At 38.1% G+C, this 25,522-nt stretch overlaps 2 long non-coding RNA genes across 3 annotated transcripts; both read left to right on the plus strand.

Moving 5' to 3' along the window:
- Positions 1 to 2,660: 2,660 nt before the first annotated feature.
- On the plus strand, positions 2,661 to 9,047 carry LOC117195595 (uncharacterized). Of its 2 annotated transcripts, XR_007476676.1 has the most exons (4): positions 2,661 to 5,824; positions 6,776 to 6,925; positions 7,655 to 7,853; positions 8,633 to 9,047. It is a non-coding gene; the product is annotated as an uncharacterized LOC117195595 (long non-coding RNA). The 2 variants fall into 2 exon arrangements; XR_004475337.2 differs by having other exon boundaries at positions 2,661 to 6,925.
- Positions 9,048 to 12,185: 3,138 nt separating this feature from the next.
- LOC125964071 (uncharacterized) lies at positions 12,186 to 22,829 on the plus strand. The gene is made up of 3 exons (XR_007476677.1): positions 12,186 to 12,304; positions 13,715 to 13,793; positions 22,503 to 22,829. It is a non-coding gene; the product is annotated as an uncharacterized LOC125964071 (long non-coding RNA).
- Positions 22,830 to 25,522: the final 2,693 nt, after the last annotated feature.

Raw genomic sequence — 25,522 nt, forward strand, 5'->3', positions numbered from 1 at the left:
GTGTCCATTTTCCCTAAATAAGCTAATTCGCAGCCATTTATTCAAATAAGATAATTTAGAAGCATGCACTCATGCCTTTTGTCATCACTGCTGCAATTGTATTTAGTAAACATGTCCAAGCTACGAGGTACTGGCCTGTGAAGATTACCACTCCAGTGACTTACAGTAGTTTTCCCGTTAAGGGAAGATCGTCTTCATGCTTTGTGCTACAAATAAATTGGTGCTGCCTTAGCACCAAGACTGTGGTATCTAGTGAAAATGAAGCTCCTGATGGTAAAAAGAGAAAAGAAACACCTTTGAAATGACGACCAATTCTATGATTGTGGATTAAGCCAGTAAAGCTTTTTCTCTTCCAGGTCCTGTCTTTTAAAATGAGATTCTATTTAAGAGTGTTACAGTAGTATAATATAAATCAGTGGCTCTGGCTTTTTAAACTTTGGTTCTCTCTCCTATAAAGCAGCATAAGTGAGTGCCTTATCATAACGTTGGAATAATGACATCTCAAGGCCTGTGTGCTGCATTCACAAGCAAGGAAAGTCCCAGAACAGGGTTGACTCAGCAGTACCTGACCAGGCTGCTTAATGCACCAATGAATACCATTGCCCCTAGGAATTAAATACAGAGGTGCCTGGAGCTTGTGTAAAGTTCTCTGTGCTATTTGAAAAAGGAACTCTGAGAAAAGATAGGCTGATTTTTAATTTTAATGTTTTACTCATCGGTTTAAGTACATTTATAGTTTGCTTTGCAAAATGTCAACAGACATTCCAAGTGGATAACATTTTAAAAAGATTGAATTTCCTGTATTTACTCTAATATCATCTCAAAAATATGGTCATCAATGCCTACAGGTTCATTGGTTAAGACAACCCATTCAAATGATTATTACAAAAATCCAACAATACTTTTTGTCATTTTCCACACTGTCGCAAATTCTCATTGAATAGAATTCCAGCAAGAGAGATCTAAAGATTTCGTTCCAGTTCTGATGCATTTAGGAAGGGCTCCAAATGGAATTCAGATTACAAGGTGGCCGAAGGACACTCTGAGAAGGAATTATCTGTTACCTAATGGTATTAATGTTCATTTTGTATTACAGATAACATTATACATTTGTATATTATACACTCAACAATCGACAAAATACTTTCCCATAAGTTATCTCGTTTCATGTAAGTTATTTCACAGCAACTTCATAAGATAGGTTGGCGATGACAGTTATTCTTATTTTATAGGAAAGGATACTGAGGTTCAGAAATATTGAAAATAGATCACTTTTTTAGGGAGTGCTTTCTTTGTGTGAGGCAGTCTTCTAAGAACTTCACGTTTTAATTCATTTCATCTAGATAGCAGCTGCAGGAAGTAGAAATTATTATTGTCGTTTTGTTTTACAGATTGAACCACAGAGGTGCAGAGAGGTTAAGTAACCTCTGAAGCTACACAGTGAGTAAGTAGTGGAGTCAGATGAGAACTCATCTAGTCTAGTTCTAGACACAAGTGCTTAACCATCTCACCTCTTTGCCTAGCCAAGCTTTTGCAACTTGTCCCAGGAAACTTGGCCACTAGGTGTTGGATCCTTCATGGGTCTTCTCACTCCCATCAAAGTGCTTTTCCAGTTTGCATTTGGTTGTAACTTACCTCATTATCTTTTGCTTTATAACACACTACATTTTACTTACTACCTTATGGACTTCTCATTTTCCCTGACTGGAATGTGAGCTTCCTTAGTGCAGAGAGAAGAAACTGATTCCTTTTCTTATTCCCTACCTTGTCTGGAAATTCTAAGTTAAGAGGGAGCCAGTTAAAATGTATTGAATTGAATCAAAGTTATGGAACTCCTTGAACATTTTAGGCCTAAAAATTTACGAGTGGAATTTTGGTGACGTGAAAGTAATTGACAACGGGAAGGGGACAGTGATTAAACCAGGGAAAAAGGGAAAGTGTTGATATGATAGGAAGACATGAGATAGTAACAATGTTTATACAGCCCTTACTATGGGCCTGACACTTTTCACGTATCGGCCCATTTAATCCTTAGAACATTCTATTCTTATTATTGTTTTATGAATGGGAAGACTGAGGCACGGAGGTTGTATGACCAACCCATAAATACATGTGTCTGGGGGTGCGTTTGTATGTAAATGAGGGAGAAGGAAAGCAGTAGAGATTGTTTGGCCTCCCGGTCTCCCACACCAACAGCTCCCAAAGGTTTTCTGGGGAATATTTATTTGATTTCCTCAGGTATTTCCTATCCTAGATGCCCTGGCCTACTGACTTTTTCTCCTCCTGTCCAGTCTCTATCTGGCACCACAATTATCTTTCTAAAATATGCATCTGATTCTTCTCTCCCTTACTTACAGGTTCTATGGCCTTCTGCATGACAGCCCTCTTTTACATTTTCATCATCATTTCTGCCTCCTTCTCCAGACTTTTTATTACCATTGTATTTTTAAATGCTCTTTTGTCCCTGGATGGACCATGTAGTTGATTGAATGTTCTTGTGACTTTACCCATGTTGTCCTCTCTACCTGGAATACTATTCCCTTACTTTTTACCTGTAGAATTACACTCATCCTATAGGGTAAAATTCAAATGTATTTTCTGATGAAACCTTTTAATCCTACAGGTAGAATTAATATATCACTCCATTAAGATATACTTTAATTTAATAAAAAAATAATAATAGCTAACATCTACTGAATTCTCAAGTGCTACAATTTTATTATTGATGAAGAAAAACAAGAATCAGAGGCTCTGTATAACTTGCCTAAGATCACTTGGGTAGTAAGTTTTCAGACAGATGTGTCTGAGCCCCAAACCCATGAACTTAACCACTTTGCTTTGCTCCATTGATAGCACATATCAGTTGCATGTTTATGTATCTCTTTCTTTTCATTAACATGAACCCCAGAAAAGTGGTTGTTTGCTTTGTATCCTTTCTGCCTAGCACAATGTCTGTAATAGAGAAAGAGCTCTGTGCACACAGTTAACGACTGAATGGATATTGCACGTTTCCTAGGCCTTGGGCTACATTTCCCTCACCTGGCCCATCATATCCCACCCCACAGATCTGGATCATGCTACGTCACTGTGCTCCCATGTTACTTCTAAAGTGGCTCTTCACAGAATTGACCATCTTGACAGCTGTTGCCTGTGAGAATCTTTATTTAACATCCTTGGTAGGTGTGGCCAGAAAATAATGGTATAGGTAGGATTTGCTCTCTAACACTTGGGTTGCAGGAACTGTTGTTCTGTTATATATTTCTGAGTTGAGTTGGAATTGGTTTGCATCTGATCTTTTTGATAGGCATAAACATCAATATTGTACCCTTGGAGCACCTCTTCCCCTCTTCTGGTTTATCCAAGAGTTCTTTGGGTTTACAGAGTCTCCAAAGAAGATACCTGGCCACTCTGGGCCCAGAACCTCTGGGACCAAGGCAGCATTGCTTCCTGTCACCACACTGTGCTCCACAAAGCTCTGAGCTAGGACCATCCTTTGAATAAGGGGATTTTCCCCAGGATTCTGATCTTGGTGCCTATCCTTTGAGTTCATGCACCATCCAAGGACCCCCTGTAGATGTGCTCCCCATTCTCCCCCCTCCCCCACTGTATTCTCCATCTCAGAATCCACTGTCCCACATTCAACCTCTGAGGATTCACCCCCAGGTACCAGCAGTCTTCCCTTTCCCTGGCCCCAAACAAAGGATCTATTCCCCTCCTTTCTCTGACAATAGATCTAATTTGTTAATAGAACAGTCCAGACCATAAAAATGCAAATGTCTGTTTAGATTTGGGAAATCTCATGGTATGTTCTTGCTAAAGAGGCAACAGCAAAGCACCACTTAAGATTTTCATCAGTTCATCCTGTTAATCAGTTAGTCTTCAGTGGGGCGCCCAGTTTAAAACACAAAAAAGCCAGAACTTATGCATAAGTGAGAGTTGCCCTTTTTAAAGGAGTCACTTGCTGTACGTTTTTACAATTATGCTGCCATCATTCAAATATTAAAAAAATAATTCTTCTTCTGGTTTTCAGAGCCTGCAGCCCAATCTTTTTACTCCCAAAGAGAGCAAATATTTATATTTGAAAATGGTTTTGATTTTGGAAAGAGCCCAAAGTTATTTGGCTTGGTTTTATGAATAAAATCAGTGTGAAAAGTTGCCTTTGGTCCCAAAGAAGGTGAAACTATAAAGTAATGACACTGATTTTGTGAGTCTTACCAAATTCCAAAAGGAATTTCCAAATACAGTGTGAAGAATGGAATATCAGGGAAATAAGTATGTGGTTTTCAAATGTAACTATGGTAAGAATGACACAAATCTGAATACAAATACAAATATTCTGGTATATTTGTGATTAACTATTCTCATTACTGTCTCTGAAGGTACAGCTTGCACATTATGTCCAAAATTCTTGCTGAAAACATCTCTCAGTAGACTGGTGCTTCTCAAATTCAATGTGGACATGAATTCTCTAAGGTTAAAATGCAGATTCAAGAGCTCTGGCTGGGGCCTGGGACTAAGCATTTCTAAGCAGTTCCCACGTGGTGATCCAGGGACCTTTCTCTGAGTATCACTGCCCTAGACTCTCTAAACATCCCTGGTAAGCCAGTTAAATCTTGGTTTTCATGGATATTGCTACTCACATTAAGCTACAATGTGTTGGTTTGTTCCTTAGCAAAATATTTGTTTGTGTTCATGTACTTGTGCACTTTGCCTCAGAACAGAGCATTTTCTGTGTACTTTTTCAGTGAAGAAGCAGCAATGACCCTGTGCCATTTTCTTAGATTGGATGTTTTCTTTACCAAAACGTAATAGAAGTTTTTATGGAAAAAAGTAATTTAAATGTTTAACCTCACTAATTATTACATGGCAGATATTATCACATGAGAAAAAGCAAGGTCCATTTTGATATATTTAAAGCTGTTATTTCTGATTTGACAATTTTTGAAATTGATGCTACAAAAGTTCTCTTGCTAGCTAGCTAAAAACAAAATCCTATTTCACAGCTAAAATGTAAACAGCTAAGACGTAATTGGGGGACTAAATTTCCCAGCTACAAAAACACAGCTGTGAAACATAAATTTGGAGTTTAATAAAGCCAAATAGCTTTGCATGCTAATAATGGATATTACAAATAAAGATGAGAATGACTTTGTTAGCCTATTTCAGTGTTTAGATACTTTCACTAATGTTACCTGTTTAACTGAGAATGTTCTCAAGTTACCTACCATATACACACCTATTGAATGCCTGCTATGTGTATTTCGCTAGGAACTAGTGATAACAGAGATGAATGTGACATTAAGTCATTCTTCAAGGGGTTATTTTTTATTACATAATATATCCTGTGTCAAGTAATTTTTTTGGTTAATGTTTTTCAGATTATAAATGCAGATTGGAAAAATATTAGAAAATACAGAAAAAATTACAAAAGTAAAATATATGTTATTAAAGATCCAACCACTGTTAATATTTTTATCTTGTATTTTAAATTTCCATTGACTTAATTCCAAGTATTATTATTTCTCACATCTTGATGTACTTTATCACTATTATTATTTTATTTATTTATTTTTTTATTTTTTTGCGGTACGCGGGCCTCTCACTGTTGTGGCCTCTCCCGTTGCAGAGCACAGGCTCCGGACGCGCAGCCTCAGCGGCCATGGCTCACAGGCCCAGCCGCTCTGCGGCACGCGGGATCCTCCCGGACCAGGGCACGAACCCGCATCCCCTGCATTGGCAGGTGGATTCCCAACCACTGCACCACCAGGGAAGCCCTGTTATTATTTTTTAACTGTGGAAGTAACTCTTATTGGCCAGTGTCAAGGTAAATTTCAGTTGAATTTTTATACCTGTGTTGGCCTGAGCTGAATTTTGGAAACCCATAACTGTATACATGATGTGTATATGTTTGTGTGTGTATGTTTGTGTGTGTATTGTGGGGATTGGGGGTTTTCTCTGGGATCAGCTCTTAATATTTGAAGGGCCCTTTAGACTGGAGTAAGGAGAAATAGCTGGAATTCCATCTAACTCTGTAGGTATTTGTAGGCCAAAGAACCTTTATGATATAACTGATAGCACTTATATCCCCAGAGTTACTCACGTGCACATTGTGTTTTGCTTTCTCAATTTTGTAATAATTTTTTTGGATTATGATAATTTTGGATTAGAGTGTTTCTTGCTAAAATCTGTTGCACATTTTTATCATCTGTAAAATAAGGTACGTGAACTAAGTATTCTCAATTTTCTTGAATTCTTGAGTTTTGAAATTTTGTTGCTGTTTTCTTTATTAATATCTTGCATGTAAATAGATCTATCCTGATAAATACCTTTATATACCTTTGATAATAATCTTTGAATCAATATAAACCTAAAGTCTTATTGAAAATCTACAGTTTAGAATGAGAATCTATAACAGAGCTTGGTAAATGACTGCCTGCAGGCTAAATGTGGCCCACTGCCTATTTTTGTAAATAAAGTTTTATTAGAACACAGTCACATCTATTAATTTATGTATTGTCTACAGCTGCTTTCAAGCATCAGTAATAGAGTTGAGTAGTTGTGACAGAGATAGTTTAGATAGCATTTAATAGCTAAACTGTCAAAGGAAAGGTTTGTTGACCCCTGATCTAGGTTAATAATGTTTTGAATCAATAATCATGCTTTTCTTCAGGTACTTCGAGTGAGTATGAATAAGTATATCATAGTTTTGATAATGGGAGGTAGGGATATGGAAGCTAGTCTGAGTCACATAAACCAGCTTCTTTTTTTTTTTCAGGATTATACCTAAATAGAGTTTACTTGGGCTTGATTTCCAGAGGTTAGCTAGATCTGCATCAGGTAAATGTCACATCTGCTGTCATGAGAGAAACTAGGTTGTCAGTGTGACACTCTTTGAGCCTGGAAAGATTCATCTTGAATGACTCAGGTAGGAGCATTTTCTTTTCTTTTTTAAACACTTATTTATTATTTACTTATTTATTTATTTTTGGCTGTGTCGGGTCTTATTTGCTGCATGCGGGCTCTACATTGTGGCATGCAGGCTTCTTTCTAGTTGTGGTGTGCAGGTTTTCTCTCTCTAGTTGTGGTGCACAGGCTCCAGGGTGCGTGGGCTCTAGTTGTGGCATGTGGGTTCCAGAGCGCATGGGCTCTGTAGTTTGCTGCATGCAGGCTCTCTAATTGAGGCACATGGGTAGTTGTGGCGTGGGCTTAGTTGCCCTGCGGCATGTGGGATCTTAGTTCCCTGACCAGGGATTGAACCCACGTCTCCTGCACGTCTCCAAGGAATTTTTGGAAGGAAAATTCCTTACCACTGGACCACCAGGGAAGTCCCCAGGTAGGAGCATTTTCAATTAATGTGGAGACCTTCCAGTAAAAACCAGGCCAGAAAAGCCATGAGCTTTTACCATCATAAGGTTAAAGGTGTTATTTCACAAGGAATAAGGGTCAAAGGCAAGGCAATAGTTAATATGCACATTCCTTATGAAGAATAGAGAGGGCCTTGCTCAAGGAGACCACACCATGGAGTCTTTGGAAGAAAATGAACCCTCTCTGTGAGAAGGGGTGTAAACCTTCAAGTATTTAGGAAGGCAGTGAGTTATGACATTATGGTTGAAGAATGTCCTAACTGACCTTGAAATACCCACCCTTTCCATAGACCACTGACTCAGAGGAAGATTAAGCAGAGACAAACATCTCTGAATTCTCCAAAAAATCTGAGATGGCAGAGTCTGCAAAACAGAAGATGAGACCAGGCTGAGGATTTAGGTCTCCTGAGAGGAAGAGCTACATGTCCTGTGTGGAGAGGGCCTAAAAAGAAGGTGGCTGAAGGAAACCCAAAGATGCTTGGGAGAAAGGTGAGAGAATGGGAGGGAGAGTGTCCACAGGAACATCCTCCAAAGGCCTAAATAGGGAGATGTTGCTCTACTCAGGTGCTACAAAAGGTCTAGATAAGTGTAGACTTTAATGACCTTGAAGTTTGGGATCCTGCGCTGCTCTGGGACACCCCTTAAGCCTTTGGTAAAAGAATGCTGAAATGTCCATCACAGTCTAGTTTGTGTCATTCTGGTGAAAGGGTTCTGGAATGAATATCAGTCTGAATCTGAGTGAGTACCAGTCTGCCCATTTCTAGACCACCAGCAAGGGCTACCCAGCCTGAGCAATCCTGTGGCCCCCTTCCTCTGATTTTTCCCCTGGGTGGAAGTTAGACTCATCCTCTACTGGACAGAAAGGAGACTCCTGCTTTCTGTTCTGGAGAACCTTAAAACTGTTAACTTGATGGGAAATGATTAGGCATTTGAGATGATTGGAACTCGACTGAGGTTTCCTTTTTGAAGTAAACAAAATATTTTTAAAATTATTGAAAATAATTTTCAAGAGAAATGAAAGCATCTTGGGACTTCCCTGGCAGTCCAGTGGTTAAGACTCCACACTTCCAATGCAGGGGGTGCAGTTTCAATCCCTGGCTGGGGAACTAAGATCTCACATGTTGTGAGGTGTGACCAAAAAAATAAATAAATTTTAAAAATTAAAAAAAAATTTAAATTTTTTTAAAAATTAAAAAAAGACAAATCAAAGCATCTTATAGCAGCAACAAATAGAAAAAATTAACTTTTCTTTTTATTTATTCCTTTAGCCTTTTTCTGGTCATCATGGCATTAATTACTCTGATACTATAAAGGAGAAGAGAAATGTACCAAATGCTTTTCAGCTAGAAAATATTTTAAAATTACTTTTTGGGATTTCCCTGGTGGCACAGTGGTTAAGAATCTGCCTGCCAATGCAACAGACACGGGCTCTAGCCTTGGTCCGGGAAGATCCCACATGCCACAGAGCAACTAAGCCTGTGTGCCACAACTATTGAGCCTGTGCTCTAGAGCCCGTAAGCCACAACTACTGAGCCCACGTGCCACAACTACTGAAGCCTGCACCTAGAGCCCGTGCTCTGCAACAAGAGCAGCCACTGCAATGAGAAACCCATGCACCACAACGAAGAGTAGCCCCTGATCACTGCAAGTAGAGAAAGCTCACATGCAGCAATGAAGACCCAACACAGCCAAAAATAAATAAATAAATTAAATTAAAAAAAATTACTTTCTGAGGTTCAGATGATTTAGGGGAGAGGTAAAAGCTGCAGTTTATTCAGGTACCTGGATTCCATTTTTCTTTTGGACCTCTCCCTGCCAGCTGGGCCAATGTAACTAAGGTGACAGCCTAAATGTAGGCACACACTACACACTGGTAGGATCTATACACTAGACAACATTATATTGAAACATCTATGAGAATTATCCCAGATAATAATGGCTTCTGGGGAAAGGTTGATAAGTCACTGACATGTTTTTATGTTTAGGTAGAAGTTGACACTCAATTAACTGATCAATTAAAAAATTGATTTAATGGAAATTAGTCAAACAAATATAATAAGATAAGTTATTAAGAAAGTATTAGGCTGAACCACATGAATTTGTTGATATTTAGACATCTTGAAATAAGAAAATGGCAGTTTTGTATGTTTCAAGCTCATATATGGATGGTCTCTTGAACTTCCTGTTTTTTTCTTTTAATGTATTCTATTGAAGTTTTCCCAAGAGAAAAATGGTGTTTCTTTATCCATTCCTGGAAGAAGAATCCAGCATGGTATTTCTAAATATCTTAGATGTCCTTACTTGCTTTCTCTTAATGTTTTCTTCTTTGTTTTTTAGATCCACTAATGCCCTAGAGCAGGTAGAGACAGAAGCTGATGTTTTGAGTTGAGTTTAAGAGGGGAAGAGCAGATTTTCCTGGTCCTAGAGGAGGCTGTCCCAGAATAAAGAGAAGGGTCATGGAGGCATGATATGTGAGAGAGAGGACCTGGGCCACCCTGCCACACACGGCCCTATGAAGGGGCAGGACCTCTCATGCAGTGGTGAGAGGATGCTTAGGTTCTGGAGTCTTAGGGAACCATGGAGAGAGGTCTCCATGCCCAGGCTTTGGAAACTGCTTTTGAATGAATGGTATGGGCCTGTTGAACAGAATGCACTCAAGACTGGAGGTCTTTCCTCAAATTTTCCAGGCTATACTCTTATATGACCCTAGGAAGGACTCCTAAAACTAAAAAGATTTAGTTTGCAAGGCAGCTATGGTCACCACTATACCACAGATACATAAGATTTAGTTTGAATTTTCCCTTGACTTTAGCAGGTATGGGGTTCTATAAGTAGCCTTCTGAGACTAGTGGTTCATGATCAGGTTGTATGAACACCATGAATAAAATGCAGGACCATAATGTGTTTGGCTGAATTTTTCACTGATTTTTCTTAATCATAGTTTTTATTCTACTATGTGGCTCACGTATGGTGAAACATTTTCTTAAGCCCCAACTGGCAGAGAATTTTTTTGTTCCTTCCATATAGGAGAAGTAGTCTGGGAAATTGGCCAACATACTGACATTTCCTGGACATTTTTACTTTTTTGTTTTTACAACAACAGGCAGAATATTTATTATTATTCTAATGTTTTAGGACATCCAAGAAATATAGCAATCATGTTGACTCAATTTCTCCATCTGGTTCTCTCTGAACGTGGTGGTACAGACACAGTTTATTGTTACCCCTATTCATTTTTCAAACTTTTATATTTTTGGAGGATGGCAGACCTTGTTTATTGTAATAAAAGGTGGTTCCATACGTGGATATGACTTAGGGGGACATCCTGAAGGATTCTGGGCAAAGAGATGTCTCCCACTCTTTCCTTGAACTCCACATTAAGTGATTCATTTCCATGTGTTGAACATATTTTTTTATTTTTCTTTGTCTTTTTTTTTTTTTTGCTGCTGTTGTTCTCTCTTAACAACAGAGAGAATAATTTTTATCAGAATTCCTTATGCCTTATTCCTATTAATTGAATAGATTCAATCAATATAAAAAATGGTGAAGGCAGTCAGCCTAAGGAAAGAGGAAAGAAGACATAGAAAGGAGAAGGAGAGCTATTTATCATGTTACTTTACTGTGTAAATGTTTCAGACACATATATTAGAGACCTCGTGGGTTTTCTGTCTTCAAAAGAAACTTAAAAATCATGCTAAAACCAATTTTCAAGTATGGCATGAGGTAATGGTGGGATATTGTTTTCCTGTTACTATATGAACTCTTTTATTGGAGTTTAAAGAGAGTTTTTCTTTGATTGTAAAGATGGGGAACCACATTTGGTATGAAATATCTCTAGAGTATTTATCAATAACTTAAAGGTGCTTAGTTATATCTTCCAATATTTGCATGATGAATATATTCACAGAATTCTGCTCTTAGATGATCTTTGACATTCTTGACTCCTAAAATTTTTTGTTGTTGTTTGTCCAACAATTTTCTTTTTTCCCTCCAGCTTTAGTGAGATGTAATTGACATATAACATTGTGAAAGTTTAAGGTGTACAACCTGTTGATTTGATACACTTATATTTTACAAAATGATTATCAACATTATGTTAGCAAATACCTCCATCACATCACATAATTACCATTTCTTTTTTGTGATGAGAATATTTAAGATCTACTTTCTTAGCTTTCGAGCATATTATACAGTATGGTTAACTATAGTCACCATGCTATACTTTGGATTCCCAGAACTTATTTATCTTTCAACTGGGAGTTTGTACCTTTTGACCAACATCTCCTCCATCCCTCAGCACCAGGTAACCACCATTCTGTTCTGTTTCTGTGGGTTCAGTTTTGTGTGTTTTTTTTTTTTTTTTAGATTTCACATACAAGAGAGATCATACAATATTTGTCTTTCTCTGCCTGACTTATTTTATTTAGCATAATGCCCTCAAGGTCCATCCATGTTGTCACATACAGCAGGATTACCTTCTTTCTCACAGCTGAATAATATGTTCAGCTATTTTCTAATTTCTCTCTTTCAGATTTCCTGGTCTCACATTAGTACACACTCAAATGCTTGTTTCTGTTAAGTGGCTGTGTTTAAATCAGAAAATACACCACCACGTTCATTAAGTATTAATATAAAATGCTGTGTAAAGATGGCAAGTTTTCTTTTTTACTTGTATAAATTTTTTTTTAGTCTGGTGGAAAATATACCAAAAATTTTTAGTTTTCTGCAATGAGAAGAATTTAGTTTAGCATCTCATTAATACTGGTTCCAGTCAGAAGTCTGCAATTTCCTTAGATCAAATACATTCCTTTTTTTTTTTTTAGCATGTTGAAATGTGTGTTTAGTGGAAACGTACCTCTTACTGTAAGCTGTGAAATATGTTTCCAAGTGAGCAACCATCTAAATTGTTTTCTCCCTATGAGATTATGAGCTCCTTCGAGGTAAGAACATGCTCTACTCATCTTCCTGGCTCCAGAGCCTAGCATAATGTCTAATGTACTTAAGGTTCATATTCCCTGACATGTTGAAACAATGACTTAGTGGTGATGTAACAAGAGTAAATAAGTACGATTAGGTCAGTAAATATGACATGGGTAGAAGAAAATACTCCATGAAAACTTTGTGATTTTTTATCCATATATTAGACTATTAATGTGAAAATACTACATAAAAATATAATGTAGGTTTGAATAAACTTGCTTAGATACTTGCAAGTATATCTGAACATATTTTCATTCCAATTTAGGAATAATTTTTAAGTTCAAACAGGCATAATACAATTGATTAAATACAATTTATTATAAAATGTCTTGGTCTTTCTTGACTTTTTTTATGCAGAACAAGAGTGATTTGTTGGGAAGATAGTTATTTTAAAAAATGTGAATATCTGACTCTCATAGCTTATCCTATACTATCTGGTATTGTACTGTTAGTTTTTATATGTATATATGTATCATCTCTCCAACTAGACTGTAAATTTGTTGAGAGTGCCTGGGCTCTTAGTAGCTTTCATTCCCCACATACGGTAAGGAGTCAATAACATTTATTAAATGTTAGTATTAGGTTCGTTATTCACTGAGTGGTTTTGTATATGACCTTTAACATGTTTCCCCAAATATAATATTGGGAGAATAATACCTTTTCTACACTATTCATACAAAGTTTATATTTATGATTTGAGAATGATTTTTGAGAATGATTTTTTAATAATAAAAATTAAAATAAGAATAGGCATTTTAGCAATCTTACAACTAAATTTTTAACATGTGCATTTGAAAAGAATAAGGTACAGAGGCTTTAAAATTTTTTTTAAATTGAAATATAGTTAATTTACAATGTTAGTTTCAGGTGTACAACAAAGTGATTCAGTAATACATACATATATATTATATATATATATTTATATATATTATATATATATATTTATATATAGTAGTGTGTATATTTTAATCTCAAACTCCTAATTTATCCTTCCCCATCCTCCCCTTTGGTAACCATAAGTTTGTTTTCTATGTCTGTGAGTCTATTTCTGTTTTATAAATAAGTTCTTTTGTATCTTTTTTTTTTTTTTTAGATTCCACATATAAGCGATATCATATGATATTTGTCTTTCTCTGTCTGGCTTCCTTCACTTAGTTTGGTAATCTCTAGATCCATCCATGTTGCTGCAGATGGCATTATTTCATTTTTTTTTATGTCTGAGTAATATTCCATTGTATACTTATACCACATCTTCTTTATCCATTCATCTGTTGATGGACAGTTAGGTTGCTTCCATGTCTTGGCTATTGTAAATAGTGCTGCTATGAACATTGAGGTGCATGTATCTTTTCAAATTATGTTTTCTCCAGATATATGCCCAGTGGCTTTTGTTTTTTGACTGGCATTGGAATCCTGGTTGTGCTACCCCTTGGACCTTGGGAATAATGCGTAAGTTCTCTGGACTCCTGTTTGCTCTCCTATAAATGGAATTTGTAGTTTTTTCCTTATTTTGTTGTTGGTTAAATTTGATAACACATGTAACTTTTAATGGTGTGCTCAGGACATGGAGGATATTCACCTACAAAAATGAGCATTTTCCTCTACCCTGGCTTTCTGTCTTGTTCTCTTGGCAATCTGACTGATTTCATAGCCTCAATAAAATGGGTCTGCCTTCAGTCAGCATTTCTGCATAAGCTTCAGACCTTATAAATTTCCAGTCACCTCCCAGAGATCTATACCTGTGTATCCTTACTTTCACCTAAAACTTGACTTGACCAAAACCAAAGTTAACTTTTCAGCCCATTTTTCCCCCCTTCCAGAATTCCTTATTTATTACTAAAATCACCATTCAGTAGTAATGAGTCCAAAGACTATGGGCTAAGATTTACTCACTTTCTTTTTCTTGTTATCTACATTTAGTTTGTGAAGTTTGGGAGAACTGATTTAGTATATCAGAGTAGAAAGCCAATTGTCTCCCCTGCCCCCAAACAGTGCCTAAAGGTGAGATCAATTGCTTGGTGAGGTCAGCAGCTTCCAAGTCTTGTCCTGGATCTGTACACAGCCTCCGGGTCCAGGACTCTCTCCTCAGTCTGTACTGGGTAAACACTGACCACTCCTACTTTTACTACATTATACAATGTTGCCAATCAGTCTATGAGATTTTAATTTTACCTCATATATTTTTCTTGCATACATCCTATTACTTCCAGAACCATTGACACCATCTTGGCAATCATTACCTTTCACCAGCATCATTGTGGTGACCACTGGTATCAGGCTGCTTTGGCTAAAACTGAGAGAAAAACTAACAGAAAAAAAAGCCCCACAAAAAACAAATAAAACACCTAAACACAGCTTAAATGGTAGGACTTAATTTTCCTCCCATTTCAAGATCCTAAGTAGGAGGATCCAAGGTAGCTTTAATAGTTCAGCTATGTCAGGGTTCTGAGTTGGCATTCTGTGACTCCCTTGACTTCCCCTATGGTCACAATATGGCTGCAGCAGCTCCAGGCATCAGGTCCTCACACAAGAGCATTTAACAGCAGGAAGGGAGGGTGAGAATTTCTCCTCCTGTGTCTTTCTTATCAACAGAGAAAAGCTTTCTCAGATAACTCTTGGAACACTTCCCTTGACATTTTATTAGCCAGCACTGGGTCAGTTTCCTCTGTTCTAGTGCAAGTGTAGCCAGGACGGTGAGTATCTGCTATTTTTAGTCTCTATATTTGTTAGTCAAAAAGAGGAAGATTGGGAAAGATCTCAGGTAGGTACTATTTAAATCCATCCTGCATTTCTGCCAAATGTGTTTCCTTGAGTACATTTCTAAAGAAAATGTCATTTCCCTGCACTTTTTAAAAAATTGGAGTATAGTTGATTTACAATATTGTGTTATTTTCAGGTGTACAGCAAAGTGATTCATATATATACATATATGTATTATATATATTATTTTTCAGATTCTTTTACATTATAGGTTATTATAGGATGCTGAATATAATTCCTTGTGCTATACAGTACATTTTTGTTGCTTATCATTCAGTAGCTTTTATTGCTAGCAAATACAATAAAATCCAGCTCCTTTTCTTCCCCCTCCTACTTTACTCTCCTGTGGCTATTTAGTGAATCTGGAACAGACCCAGCTCATCCCTATGTTCACACCTTTTCTCATGACATTTCTTCCTCTTGGAATCTCTTCTCCACAATCTCCAGTTGATTGCTGACTTAGACATGAATGCTCAACTCCAAAGCTGCCTTCTCCATGAAGCCTTCTCAGCTTCCCTCCATCAACTGTGATTACTTTTTTCTCTCAACTTCCTCAGCAGCACTTTCTGCACACTATAGAACCTGCCCACTCATGGATTTAACATTTCGAATTTTGACTACTCACAAGACCCCAAAATGTCCAATTCAAAGGTATTTTCAACATTGCTGAGGTACAATCCAAATCTTATCTCTTGCAAAGCTGGATGTGCAGTAGTGAATTTTCTCACCGGGAAGTGAGTCATGGGCTACCTAGTATCCAGACCCCAGCAAGGCTTCACTGTTCTTTCTTTGTTGTAATATAGGCAGTAAGTTTGGTGAACTCATTGAAAGCTGTGCTCCATTGTGGAAAATGGCTGTTAATCGAGAGATAAAACTTTAGATGAAAGCTGAAAAGGTAGTTAACTTTTGGTTTGAGTAGAGGCATGGGAAAGGAGTAATTCTCCAGAAAAATGTGACTGATGAGATAGCCAGGAGCCTGGGAAAATACTTGCACTGTCTTGAGATTGTGCTATAGACGACTTCTTACCTGGTATTACAAATATTTATGTACAATACCCCTCAAAGGCTGTTAGATTTCAGAAGACAGGGAGCAAATGATATGATGTGGCAATAGTGGCTCTGGAGGCAGAAGAATTAAGATTAAGTTATAGGTCTATCAGCTCCCGAAGACCGTGTGACCTTTGGGAAGACACTTGACTGTGTGAGTCTTTTGTTTCCCCATCTGTAAGGTGATGGTAAAAATATTACCTCACAGGGCACCTAGAACTATTAAATGAAATAATATCTGAAAAAGTGCCATGTAAACTGTAAAACATGATTAAATAATTACCAGTATTTATATTCCCATAATATCTATCGTGAGAGTAGGCACTCAGAAAAGATTCGTTTAATGAATGAATGAGTGAATGAAAAGCTATCACAATGACCTAATTATAAGAATGAAAATATTTTTCTTTCCATAATAGTGTCTGTGAGGTTCTAAGGCATTTTATTTGCTTGCATTACCAGAATGTGGAAATCAATAAAAATCATTACTGAGAATTAAATACCAGTATATTATATCAACTTTAATATGAAGCTAAATTTCTTCTATGAATACATTGGCTATTCATAAATTGCTGGGCCTACACTTCCTACGGCATTACTGGAGCCCTTCACATGCACCACAGCTTTGTAGTTCCTCTGGGGCTATCCATTATTCCACGGATCCATTATCATCTATAATTCTCTTTAAAAACCTAATAAAATTGACTGTAAGAAGCCTGTGCTGTGTATTGACTTCAAACATAACCTTTTCCACATCTTTCTTGAGTGTTGAGATTTTTAAAGGATCTGTGATTATTGGAATGGTAGCTCACTTGTGCTTCAGATTTATACCTCTCCAAGGTAAGGAGCGAGGTGCTGCCATCCTGGCTGGAAGGGCGTTAGAGAGCATGGGAATCTATAACTAACTTTACACTGCCGCTGGGCCACCCAGACCTGATGTGCAGCAATGCCATGAGCTCATCTGGTGGGCATTAAATGGTTTAGTTTTTCTGTGACCAACTATAACAAGAGAATTATTTTCCTCTCTGTGAAGAATATGCGTTATTCCGGTAAAATAATTTGCAGGCCCCTGTGAATGTTGTCTTAAATTCCAAAAGATGCTTTGTAGATGTGATTGAGTTAAAGACCTTGTGATGGGGAAGTTATCCTGGATTATCTAAATGGGCCCTAAATATAATCACAAGAGTCCTTATTACAAGGAGGGTAGAAGGTCAAAGGTGGAAGGCAATGTGACAGCAGAAGCAGGGAGAGAAAAGGCCATGAGGCAAAGAATGACAGCCTCTTGAAGCTGGAAAACGCAAGGAACAGATTCCCTCTTAGAGCCTCCAGAAGAAACTAGCCCTGCTGACACCTTGATTTTAGCCCCGTAAGACTTACCTGGGACTTCTAAATTTCAGAACTGTAAGAGAATCAATTTGTGTTGCTTTAAGCCACTGTGTTTGTGGTGATTTGTTACAGCAGCAATAGGAAACTAATACAGGCAGTCTGGCTTGAGTGGCTTGAGCCTGGGTGGTTGGTGGTGAAAGCATTCTCCCTCCACAATCTAGGGCATTCCAGCCAGCCTGGAAACAGCTCTTTAATTCCCCTCACTGGCTTCAACTCCCAGGTGTCTGGAGCCCATCTGGTGAAACCTGTCCTTCATTCTTCCTTCCAGTCTATCTCTTTACTCTTTTTCTTTTTTAGGTATTTAAAAAATATATTTATTTATTTGGCTGAGCCAGGTCTTAGTTGCAGCATGCGGTATCTTCGTTGCCACGTGCGGGATCTTTTAGTTGTGGCATGTGGGATCTTTAGCTGCTGCATGGGAACTCTTGCTTGTGGCATGTGGGATCTAGTTCCCCCACCAGGGATCGAACCTGGGCCCCCTGCTTTGGGAGCGTGGAGTCTTAGCCACTGGGCCGCCAGGGAAATCCCTATCTCTTTACTCTTCAAATAAATTGTTTCATTCATTTTCTTTCTCAATAGATCTTGATGGCTTGTAAAACCTAGAACCAGCATCAATGGCAGGAGTTGTCCCCCTTCCTCAAATTCAGATAGGGTTTAATTTTCAAATGTCTTTTGGAGAAGAATGGAAATGTTTCTATTTCATCCTTCTTATGCAGCAAAAGGAAGATAAACATGAAAACAAGAACACTCATGTTCTGCTACACAGTTATGTCCCAGAATTTCTTGGTATCCTTTCTTCCTTGTTTTATGGCAGAATTGGAATTACTACTAAGGTTGTATGCCCAAACCCCTCCTGGTATGTACTGTGAACTGACAATGAAAGAGAAAATATTCCATACTGTGGGCAGAGTTCTGACAAATTATTGTCCACTGTAATTTCTTGTCTGGGCAAAAGTTAACCATGGTCCAGGTTTTATATTAGAAAAAATATGTATAAAAAGTGATTTCATGTCAAAATCAAGTATTATATAAGAGTTGGAAAACATCTTATCCATCCAAAGCCATAATTTCCAAATAAAACTCCTTTCTGAGTTGCCAGCACATATGTCAGACTTAGGCCTATTTTGAATAATAGTGGCTGAGTTATTAAAACTCCATTAATCTAATTTGTTTAAATGGAAGTAGTACCTTATGTCTGGCTTAAACAGAATTTAAATGAAAAGGGAGAAGACATACTATTCAATATAATTAAGATGGCAGACCCTACTCATTTATGAAAAGAGAAGATGTAAAGTCAACAAAAGAAACCCTGTGGTATAGTGTTTGGCTTTGAAAATGCTAAATAAATGGAAAAATAATCTAATGGTAACAATAATAGATATCCGATATTTGTTCAGAATCTTCAAATGCAAAATTTTCTCTATCTACCTCCTTTTTTCTTATCAATGCACATCTCACTAAAATGCATAAATGAGTCTCATTTTCTCTTCTAGACTATGGCCTATGGTGCTAACTCCTGGGAACTTTTAGTGTAACCTAAAGAAAACTGTCAATAACATACATACATCTAAATAGTGCCAGTCTGAAACCTTATTACTGGAAGCCACAGGCTCTGGAATTATCCTTGTCAGATCTAAGAAAGCAACCAACTTTCCCAGCAGTCTCTTTTGTATCTCTGAACTTCTGTATCACTGCATTTCTAGGGCTAGGAGTAATGGTGTGACAATTGCATATTGCTCCCTCCTCTCTTCAATTCTCTTTCTAAGGGTCGGCATGACCTACAGTGTGACAAAATAAGCTAGTTGTTCAGTTGAGCCAGGTGTCCTTTGAGAAGCTAAGAAAAGGAATAACAGTGTCACAAAGTCATTAGTGTACCATATATTATAAGCCATAAATGACAGCTCTGAGTGAGACTATCCTGCTTGGGAGTCTGTCACTTGGTGCTGGAATCATCCCAAAGAAGGCGGGAACTGGCATCTCACCAAACATCTATGTTGTCGGGTATAAAAGCCAGCACCCATGGGACTAGAAATTGGAGCAAGTATAAGAGAGTTGATTAAAAATGGGAAGAGGAAGACATATATATATAGTGCTTCTTTGGTTCAGGAGATAAGATCCTTCACATAGTACCATTACTACTAGGCTCTATTAAAAAGTTAAAATGTTGTGAACTGATGAAATTTTCTATAGGTGTTGGCCGGTATAACTGGAAACATCACAGGCATACCAAATCCTGCTCACCATATCTCCCAGTCTGTGAAAAGTAAATAAAGATGGAAAGAAAAGCAAAAAAAAGTAAACAGCAGGTTACCCATCTAATATTGAAGTTGGTTGATCCTATCAGCTCCTGAAATCTTCCAGTCACTAAATTCTGTCTTCTGATCATTGCCAAATTGCCAAATATTTGTTAAGTGAGCCCTAGTTACCTTTCTCACTCAGAATTCAGATTGTATGTCCAGTGAGCCTCTGTAGCAATTTCTTGATAGCTTCTTATCTATTCTCTGCACATTATCCAGGCATGAACTCTTCCTCTCGGCTATTTCCTCTATCTTTAGCCAAATCTTTCCCCAAGAGTGATCCCTTTAGGCTGAACTTTTCCCTGGAGTCTGTGGCATAGGCTTAATGATGCTAAAAGATTGGGGTGGCAGTGAGTTTGAAGGAGACAGTAGGTCCCAGAGGCTCTTGCTGGTTCTAAACTATCAAAGAGCTCTAGGGAATCCTAATCTTGGGAGTATTCTTGCCTAAACTCTCAGAGTTATTTCTCTAGATGAAAATTTTGTGACTCTTAAATGCTGTTTTATTTTATGAGAATCATGAGTAGGATACATCTCAAGTACTTTGTAAAATGGCTTCTTGGTTCCAGTTGCTTGGGTTGTATATCCGTCAGGACAGGTTGGGCTGTAGTAACAAACATCCACCAAATCTCAGTGGCTTGAATCAACAAAGGTTTATTTTTCACTCATGCAACATGTGTATCGTAGGTTGGCAAGGGGCTCTGCTTTTCAGAGTCATGAAGGGAGCCAGATGACTGGAACTCCATTATGACATGAGCTTCTAGCTTGCCTTAGGTCAAGAGAATTTGGTGAATTGTGTACCAGCTTGCAAAGCTTCCACCGGAAGTGACACACGTTAGTTGATCACATTCAACCGGCCAAAGCAAGTTCAGGTTATGTCTGCTTTGTGAATCAGAATGTTTGTGAATAACCCTAATGAGTCCTAGAGTTAGACATTGCCTTTTTGTGTTACCAGGTCCTATGGGTTATGCTCTGTGATTTCCCCACTATTTTTATGAAACTTGCCTATATCCTCTATTTCTTTCTCACAACTGCTCTTTCTGCTTCTTTTCTTTAAAGCACCCTGCTTTCTCATTAATGATACTGCTGTCCATGAAATTCCTCCCAGTACAGCCTTCTCCTTTTCCTTTCCTTTAGCACTAATACAGGGGACAAAGAAAAGAGTCAAGGCTCTTTGTTCTCCGTTGCCAATTCTAGGTTATTGTTCTGGCTGTTGAAATTCAGCAATCTCTCCTCTTTCTGAGGGTCTGATACCTCCCTACCTCTATCCTAACTGCTATGGTACACTAAGCCCTGAGGTCCTTTTTTTCCTTAGGCACCCAATTTAACCTTGTCCATCACTATCATCATGTCGGTGACTCCACAGCCCCTTACCTCCTTCACGCCAACAATCCCCACCTCCACTCCATCCTTGGATCTCATCATCTATCTCCACGATGTCCAATTCTGAGTATCCTACCTCTTACCATCATGCATCAGTTAATCTAAATTTGTTTTTCATACTGACCCTGATCTTCACTTTCATCACAACCCTGCCTCTGCTCTTTTTTCCTCTTCTCTGTTAGAGTCTTTCTGACTTCATTTCTTTCCTGATATCCTGCTTTCCTTGGGCAGCCAACTCAGCAGTGCCTTTGCTTATCCCCTAAAATTCCCCACTGACCTTGAACTTGCAATTGCTTCCTCCATGGGCTGCAGTGCTGCTAGAGAAAGCTGTACTGATTGAGCCTGCCACAAATTCATGCTCCTTTACTTTAACCGAGCTGTCATTTCTGCTCAGCACTTCTTTTATTCATCTCTTGCTGACTCACTGCTCATCCCACACAGCAGTTTTTCCAAACATTTTTAACTCTCTTTAAGATTCAAGCCCCGCTCCAGATATGGCCCCAAAATACCTTTCCAGTTTCATCTCTCACTTTTCCCCAAAAGCTCTTGCCTTGTGCTTTCTAAACTCTACACGTTTGCTCCTCCTTTTATACTGTCCCCTGTTATCTCCAGCAAAAATGCCACCTAATTTCCACAGGCTTTTCTCCTCTGAGAGAGGTCTCGATTTGTTATGAACAGCAATGGGATTTTTATTACCTCTTACGGGACTTAGCAAATATTGCCTTATACTAGGTACTTGTACATTTATACCATCTCCCCAGTTTTATTGTATGTTCCTTGAGAGTAGAAACCATGGTGGTTTGTATACATAGTGTTTATAGATAATATGTTGCCCTTTGTAGATAGACGATCAGTTGATGTTTGGTGAATGTATTGGAGAAATGAATGTTAGTCAGGTGGCTGGAAAATAGGTTTTTTCCTTTTCTTCTCCAAAAGAAGTAAATATAATGTTAAAGGTAAATTTTTTCATCTATTTTTACTGTTTAAATTTTAATGTAACTGTTGCAGTTTTGGATGCTGGTACCGATAGACTGAACATATTTGGAGAACAGTAAGAGTTATGTGAAAGAGTCCTAGTTCATGTTATGTGCTTGAATTCTGTAGTTTTCTTCTATGCTGGTTAATTAAGATCTATATTTCATTTCTTTTTCTTTATTTATTTAATATCTGAGTCAATAAAAACAATAGCTTATGCATAGAATTTTGTCTTACAGCCAGCGGCTTTAAGTTCTGGTCTCCTGAAATACATTTGGTTTAAAAGTAGATACTACCTTTCTGGGATTTGCAGATACTACCTTTCTGGGATTTGCACCTTAACACAGCCTGAGTATGGAATTATTTGAGAAAGAAGACAAAAGATAGTCAGATGGAGTGCCCAGGTGTCCCCTTTATTACCGATGAAGCTGATGTTTGGAGAATATGAACAACAGTGGGATTCCTATTATCATACTGCAGAATCAGACCTCTCAGCCAGCCATGGGCGGTGCCAGGTCCGAGAAGGCCTCCCCACATGGGGGCTGCCCCGTACCACTTCCAGAATGGAGGAGCAGAGCAGAACGCCACCTTCCAGTGTTAGAGAAGAGCTACACATGTCTCTATCTCTCCCTGTACCTGCAAACAGGTAGGTTTCCTACTGAATGAGAAAGCAAGGTGGAGCAAAAAGATGTAAGTGCTTGGGGAAAAACACTTCCTCATGGAAACAAGAATGGGGTAAGAGCATTCCTATGTAATACTCCTGAACATGATGATATGCTGTTTGCACCTATGAGATAACTTATGGTCATCAATGATGAGCACTTGAGTCATTTCTGTCCCTGTCTTGGGTGGTTCTTCTTCTTTTAAAAAATTTTTTTGAAGTATAGTTGACTTACAATGTTGTGTTTAATTTCTGCTATACAGCAAAGTGATTCAGTTTTGCACATCTATATTCTTTTTTTTTTTTTTTTTTTGCGGTACGCAGGCCTCTCACTGCTGTGGCCTCTCCCGTTGCAGAGCACAGGCTCCGGACACGCAGGCTCAGCGGCCATGGCTCACAGGCCCAGCCGCTCTGCGGCATGTGGAATCTTCCCGGACCGGGGCACGAACCCATGTCCCCTGCATTGGCAGGTGGATTCTCAACCACTGCGCCACCAGGGAAGCCCCTATCTTCTTTTTCATATTCTTTTCCATTATGGTTTATCACAGGATATTGAGTATAGTTCCCTGTGCCATACAGTAGGACCTTGTTGTTTATCCATTCTGTATATAATACTGTAGTTTGCATCAGCTAATCCCAAACTCCCAGTCCATCCTTCCCCTCCTCTCCCCCCTTGGCAACCACAAGACTGTTCTCTATGTCTGTAAGTCTGTTTTTGTTTCATAGATATGTTCATTTGTGTCGTATTTTAGATTCCACGTATAAGTGATATCATACAGTATTTGCCTTTCTCTGTCTGACTTAACTTCGCTTAGTACGATAATCTGTAGATCCATTCATGTTGCTGCAAATGGAATTATTTCATTCTTTTTAAATGGCTGAATAATATTCTATGATACACACACACACACACACACACACACACACACACACACCACATCTTTATCCATTCATCTGTTGATGGACACTTAAGTTGCTTCCATGTCTTGGCTATAGTAAATAGTGCTGCTATGAGCATAGGGATGAATGTATCTTTTTGAATTATAGTTTTGTCTGGGTAAATGCCCAAGAGTGGGATTGCTGGATCATATGGCAACTCTATTTTTAGTTTTTTGAGGAACCTCCACACTGTTTTCTGTAGTGGCTGCACCAATTTACATTCTGGGTGGTACTTCTAATAGTAACCAGATAGTATAATTATTTTGCCACTTTTATTAGATACTCTTAAGACATTAAAATTAGGTGAAAAATAAGTAGCTTCTTAGAAAAAAAACCAACTGATGTACATTATTACTTTGCCAGGCTCAACCACATAACGCATGGGAATAACAGTCCCTAATCTAAATAGCTAGATGAACAATTATGTGGCGGCTGCAATGTCACCACACAACTGAATACTTTATTGATATGAGATTAATACAAATAGAAGGAATTAGCCAGGACAAAACACATCCAGGCATTTTTTGGCCCATAGTTAAGTCCCTCCCTAAAACTTTTAAGGGTACATATGTATCATGTTTACTCTTGACAAAAATCCCTTCTTATTTGCTATATTTACTATATTTTACTGTATCTTTCTTCTTATTTACTATATTTATTATTTGTATTGGCCCCATTAACTGATCAACCCAATTAAACAACCAATAGATTGAGGGAAAGAATTGGTTTGATGGCTCAGTTAATGGGTAAGTTGTTTCTCGAATTTACTGTTGCCTAGGCTTTACTCTTAATGCTTGTTTAATTAATCACGTTACTTTTTGGTTTACAGCACCTGGTTTTACCATCCTCTTTCCTTCTTTTGTGCTTTTAAATATTGCATCACAGATTGCTCCCCCATATTTGCTGAGACTTTGCTCCTGCCTGTCTACAGTTCTTCCATCCTGACAGTTCTTTCATTCCCTCATTTCCTCCTCCAACAATGTGCTTTGATCTTGTTGAGGTCCTCAAGCACTTGAACTTTCCTTCTGATTCCTTTCACCCCACTGGTTCCTCAGTGTTTTCTGTTCTGAAGTGCACATGTGTTCTTTGTCTACTCAGTATTCCGTGAGGGGAACACTCCTACCCTAACTTCAGTTTATGGATTGGATAGTGATGATATCATCCTCTGATCCAGGGATGGGCATGTGACCCAGGCGTGGCCAATCATAGCACTCCATTTCTTTAGTCATAGTGATTAATTCAGGGGTGCACATGTCAAGCCATATTTTGTCAGCATTATTAGGGAAGAGAGATCCACTTTCTCTTGGGGTGCTATGTTGGTGAAACATAAGTCTGTTCCTGCCGTTGAAAATGTTGGCTACCACTTAGGGAGAACATGTTAAAGAATAAAGCCCACACAAACAGAGAAAGTCAGAGCTTAGAGATAAGTTTCAAGCAAATAAAATTAGATAAGCCTAAAGGGACATTTATTTTTTCAATTTTCAGTTTCATGAGGCAGCAAATTCCTATTTTTCTTCTTAAGCCAAATTGAGTCAGGGACCTCATACACTTCCTTTCTTCTTTAGTCTTGAGGCCATTGAATACAATTTTGGTCATTTCTTTTCTTTTTTTTTTCTTTTTCTCTCATTTCTCTGACACAGATATTTTGCTCTCTTGTATGCTGTGGACTAGTCCAACCCACCTTCTTCATGTCTAAATTTCTGAGTGCTGATAAAGAGTACCAGGAAACTACC

This window comes from Orcinus orca, chromosome 3, assembly GCF_937001465.1.
Source record: "Orcinus orca chromosome 3, mOrcOrc1.1, whole genome shotgun sequence".
Lineage (NCBI taxonomy): Eukaryota > Metazoa > Chordata > Mammalia > Artiodactyla > Delphinidae > Orcinus > Orcinus orca.